At 40.8% G+C, this 6,000-nt stretch overlaps 1 protein-coding gene across 4 annotated transcripts in view; it reads right to left on the bottom strand.

Moving 5' to 3' along the window:
• The window catches only part of LCP1 (lymphocyte cytosolic protein 1), a 67,436-nt gene that overhangs the window by 10,323 nt on the left and 51,113 nt on the right, over positions 1-6,000 (bottom strand). The window lies entirely within an intron of this gene.

The following is a 6,000-nucleotide window of genomic DNA, read 5'->3' as shown; positions in this document are numbered from 1 at the left end:
TTTTTTTTTTTTTTTTTTTTTTTTTTTTTTTTGCAGAAGGGGTCTCAGTGTACGGCCCATGGCTCAGGCTGGAGTGCAGTGGATATTCACAGGTATGGTCATGGCTCACTGTGTCCCCGAACTCCAGGGCTCAAGCAACCCTCCCACCTCAGCCTCCCCAGTATGGGATGGACCACAGACACATGCCACTGTTCCCTGCTTGGTCGCGTCATTTAAAGTGACTCGACATGGCCCAAAGAATACAGGTTAAGCTCCAGTGTATAGCACACAAGACCCTTTACAATTTGGCTCTAGTGTTCTTTTCCAGCACTTCCCTCCCTGCTTCCTTGCTCATCGTGTGCTACACACACACACACACACACACACACACACACACAAAGACCTATACACATTTCAACCGCACAGAGCCATCAGCAGCTTCCCGGCCACACCTCCATCGTCCTTCTGCCTCCTGCTTCTGGGACTCAGCTGTACTCAGTGCCTGGGCCCTCTTCCCTTCTAGTGAATTCCTAATCTTTTGAACAATCCTCAGCTCAAGTATCACTTTTCCGGCTTACACAGTGTATTAATCAGTATTGGTACACTTGCTTCAAACCTGTTTCCCGGAACTTTTGATGGCAATGGCATCCACTGTGTGCCCTCGGACAGGGTCCATGTGCCCTGTTCATCAGAGCTTAGCAGACTGCCTAGCACTACTGGGCATCTAGTACATGAAGGCACAGAGTGGCGGGTGAAATGAATGGAGTGACTTTCTCCCAGGGAAAGCAAGGGGATAATAAAGATGTTTAGTCTGGGCCCAGAGATGGGAACACATTGCTGAGAAATCATGAGTATAAATGGGATAAGTGCAGATAGATTTTCAAAATATTTCTAATTTGGAAAAGATCCTACTTTCGATCTGTTCATAAAGGCTACATTTTATGGCATAACTGGCTTCTTATTTCTGGATAGCATGCATATTAAGTTATTAGCATTTACTGTAACATCTAAGAATTTCTGCCTAATAAATGTCTGAATAAAAAACGGTAGGTTAGTGCTTGCTTCATTAGGTCCTCTCCATATATAACCTGATGGAACAAACTAAGTTTAATCTTCTGGTAGCTTCTCTTGTCCCAGGACCTAGTTCTCACTTCCCTTCATCAGGAGTTGCAGCCCTGCATTGTCCACATGCTCATATAAACAGCAGCAGTGTTCCTGACCTACCTCCTAAGCCCAGGAACTAAATGGTGCAGAGAAGCCCACCTTTACACTAAAGTCTAACTGCAAGAGTAAAAAGCTACTAAGGAACAGGGAACCTTATAGAGGTATGGCAAATTGTGGAGGCAACTTATTGCATTCTGGGGTTTGACAACAGCCTCTCACAGTGGCACAGAGTTCCAGTGAACACAAGGCAGTCTTTCTGCCGCCTCAAGTGAGATGCAGAGGTTTGAAATGGAATCAGACACCCACTTGTAAGTACAATGATTAAAAAAAAAAAAAAAAAAACACAAAGGGAAGAAAGAATAGAATGAGGCTGGGCCCGGCAGGGTGGCTCATGCCTGTAATCCGAGCACTTTGGGAGGCTGAGGCGGGCAGATCACCTGAGGTCAGGAGTTTGAGACCAGCCTGACCAACATACCAACATGGAGAAACCCTGTCTCTACTAAAAGTAGAAAATTAGCCAGGTGTGGTGGCGCATGCCTGTAATCCCAGCTATTCTGGAGGCTGATGCAGGAGAATTGCTTGAACCCGGAGGGTGGAGGTTGCAGTGAGCTGAGATCACACCATTGCACTCCAGCCTGGGCAACAAGAGCAAAACTGTCTCCAAAAAAAAAAGAAAAAAATTAGGCTGGAGCCTCCATTCTAGATAGTACACTAAGCAATTGCTCATCTAAATAAAGATTCAAAATATAAAACAAAAACTAATTTGGTCTGTGCCTTTCTAGATTTTTCCTTTTGAGATAATTACTGCGTATCATCAAACCTGCTTCGGGATGACCGTGCTATTAAATGGAGCCCTCCAGACAAGATCTCAGTATTACCAGTGTTTGCAGAATGTGCTGTGCTGAAAAGCTCTTTGTCCAAATGAAACAGCATCATGAGCTCCAGCTTTAGCCAGTTCTTCCTTCAACAAGAGGATTGATGAGGTTTGGATGAGACAGCACAGGGATGTGATTATTACCTGCTTACTTTCCTGCCTTCCAACACTTGCTTTATTTATTTACTATTTGGAACAAACAGAGGAACAAACCGTGGTGTTTTGTTTTTGAAGGACCCATCCTGACTTCACCATCCACAGCCTGTTTGACTTGGGGAGAGTTTCCTATTTGTCTGCTTCAGATTCTTTGTTCATTTGTTTGAGTACAGCTATCATTGCCATGTGCTGGCAGCCTGCTTGCTTCAAGGGTTTTATCTGCAAGTTTATACACACGCTGTTTGCCAACTGTCCACCCTGAGAACGATTTCCAAGCTACTGAAGGGGAAAGGGAAGTTTAAGTACATATCTCTCATTTGCACTCATGGGAAAAAATGACAAGCTATTTATTGTCCAGATAAATGACCAAATTAGCACATCAGCACAATTCAATGAAATACATTCCAGCTAGAACTGGCTGTAAATTTAATAGATCTTTTAATATATGGCATGCAGGGAAAAAAAATCCCTTCTGGTGCCATTTATATAATTATCAGTCATTTCTTCTCCTTCTACAGTAATATATTTCTCTGTCTACTTTCTTAAATGCATAATTCTTGTGTAGTAAACACTCATGAGAAATACGACTTTTTAACCAGGTGGAGATAGCAATAGCAGAGTAGACCTTATTGTGTATGTGCCAGTCATTCGATAGGGTTTTGAGCCACATTTTTATAAAACATTCAAAGATCATATTGCAAGATGTTTTTCAGATATTATCAAATTTAACACAGAATAGAGCTGGCCTGAGTTTTTTTATTTTTTATTTTTGACATGGAGTCTTGCTCCATTACCTAGGTTGGAGTGCAGTGGCACGATCTTGGCTCACTGCAACCTCCACCTCCCAGGTTTAAGCAATTCTCCTGCCTCAGCCTCCTGAGTAGCTGGGACTACAGGCACACACCACCATGCCTGGCTAACTTTCGTATTTTTAGTAGAGATGGGATTTCACTATGTTGGCCAGGCTGGTCTCGAACTCCTGACCTCAGGTGATCCACCTGCCTCAGCCTCCCAAAGTGCTGGGATTACAGCATGAGCCACCACACCCAGCTGCCCTGAGCTTTTTAATCATCAAAAAAGAATATATTAAAGATTATTTAATATTGAAACCCATAAGTCAGTTTAACTGTTGCAACTAAAAGGACTTTTGCTTTGGTTTTTAAAGCAATCAGTATGAATTGCTAATCTGTTAGAAATTCAAAACTTGTGGAAGATAATAAAGATAGCTTGGAAATAGCATCTGGAAATACACGGGTGAGAACAGCCCTAAGCAGTTTTCAGTGATGTTCTGGATACATGCAGTAAACTAAACGATAGAGTTGGAGTTTCTTTAGCTCTGGAGTTTTAGGCATCAGGGGAGCCTTATGACATCCGCCTCCATCATTAAAAAGACCCCAGTTTACAAATGGGTAATGGAGCTCTACATTTAGTAAAGTAAATGTGAATCAGGGAGTGAAATCTTTAATGATCACTTCTGATTATCCTACCTTATCTGGAAATACTGACACAATTACATCCAGAGCCGGCCATTATTAGGATCTGCAGACAGTGTCTTGGAACTAAAGCCGCAGTGCCTAGGCACACCACAAACCTTGCCTTTGCCATTATCTTGCCAGACGGAATGTAATGTGACATGCAGTTTCTGGGGCTTCCTTCCAGGTAGGAAAATGAATTATGTCACACTAACATAGACTCTAATGAGGGGATGTAAAATTCCTGCTTTGTCAGAGCTATTAGTATAAGGGGAAAGACTGAAGCATTTACAAGTAAATTATTTTATTACTCACAGAATTCCTATCTAAAAGTCTTCCCAAGCTTATGATTTTGTACCAAAATTGTTTCTTTTTCTTATAATCTATTTTCTGTTTGCGTATCTTCTTACATTCTATTTTTGTTTAACTAATATCACCCTATAATTCTCACATTAGTCAAACTTATATTCAGTTTCAAAATGTTTCTAAAGTTCTCTATGAAAGGAACTTCTGTTTCTGGCCATGATGGAATAACAAGAACCACATTCAAACACCTCTAATACAGGGAAAAACATACGAAACAATGTTGTTCAGACATCAGACAATAGGAAGCACAGGACAGTGGTCCCTGAAAAGAAGAAAACAAAGTGAGCCTTAAGATTTTCCCAGCATGGAAAAAGTTTCCAAGCTGCAGCAGAGGAGGAGAAAACCCAAACAGAGCATGGCCATCCTCTTGAGTGGAGGAAACAGGAATGAGAAATGAAGGAAGCCCGGGTGCCTAGAATTTAGGGGGAAGAATATCAGAGCAGTGAGAACTGTATCGAGAGAAGATAGTCATTCAGAAAGAAAGCTTCAGCGGCCTTCAGTGGGTTTCCCTCAGTCTTCAGCTGAGGACTGCTCAGTGCACATGTGTGAAGAAACTACTAGAGGCTGCGGGGAAAACCCACCGGAAATGAGCTGGCAGAGCAATCCTTGGGGCTCACACAAGGCTGGAAATAATTTGTTCCCACCAGCTGGAGTGGAAAAATTTCATAATACATGAGCATCAAGTAAAGTACTCAGAAGACTATTTTCTCATTACTAACAAGCAAAATGAGCTCTAGATTAATTGAGCTTAAAAGTAAGCCTCAAATGGATCAAACTGTATTTAAGTAACTTAAGTCTATCCCAGGATAAAATTTAAGAATATTTAAAGGAATACAGAAATATCCAATACACAGCAAGGTCAAATTCATGATATCCAACATATAGTTAAAAAATTAGCAGCATCCAAAGAAGCCAAAATATATGACTCATAATGAAGATGAAAATAAATTAGTAGAAACAGATCACAAAATAAGTTACTGTAATTATTTTCCGTATGTTCAAGAAGGTAAAGGAAAGGACAGATATGGGAGATATAAAAATGACTCAAAATTTCTATACATGGAGACAATAATATCCAGGTTAAAAAACATATACACTGGATGGAGTTAATGGAACATTAGACACACACACACACACACACACACAAAAGAGATTAGTGAACTTGAAAACATAGCAATACAAGTTAGCCAAAATGAAACATAGAGGAAATAAATAAATAAAGCATCAGTGAGCTTAGGGACAACTTTGAATGATCAAATATACACGCACTTGGAATCCCCCAGAACCAGGGTTGGTGGGTACAGAAGATATATTTGAAGAGATGAAAGTTAAGTTTTCCAAATTTTATGGAACGTATAAACCCATAGATCCTATAAGTTAACAAACGTCAAGCATAAGAAACAACAATGGGGCCGGGCACGCTGGGGTGGCACGCCTACAATCTCAGCCCTTTGGAAGGCCAAGGAGGGCAGATCATTAGGTCAGGAGTTTGAGACCGGCCTGTCCAGTATGGTGAAACCCCGTCTCTACTAAAAATACAAAAATTAGCTGGGCATGGTGGCGTGGACCTGTAGTCCCAGCTACTCAGGAGGCTGAGGCAGGAGAATCACTTGAACCCAGGAGGTGGAGATTGCAGTGAGCAGAGATCGTATTACTGCACTCCAGCCTGGGTGACAGAGCAAGATTCTGTCACACACAAAAAAAAAAAAAAAAAAAAAAAGAAACAAAACAAGAAACAACAATATACATCATAATAAAATTACCTAAAACCTGTAATAAAGAGAAATCTTAAGCCAGAAAAGAAATACTACATACAAGGAAACAAAGATAAGAATGACAATAGATTTCCTCTTGGAAACAATGTGAGCCAGAAGACAGTGAAACTATCTTTAAAATACTGAAAGAAAAAACTATCAACTTAGAGTTCTGCACTCAGAGAAAAAAATCTTTTGCAAATGAAATAGACATTTTCAGACACACAGAAGCTGA

The sequence above is a fragment of the Piliocolobus tephrosceles genome, chromosome X, assembly GCF_002776525.5.
Source record: "Piliocolobus tephrosceles isolate RC106 chromosome X, ASM277652v3, whole genome shotgun sequence".
Lineage (NCBI taxonomy): Eukaryota > Metazoa > Chordata > Mammalia > Primates > Cercopithecidae > Piliocolobus > Piliocolobus tephrosceles.
This window is presented reverse-complemented; position numbering and strand designations above follow the sequence as displayed.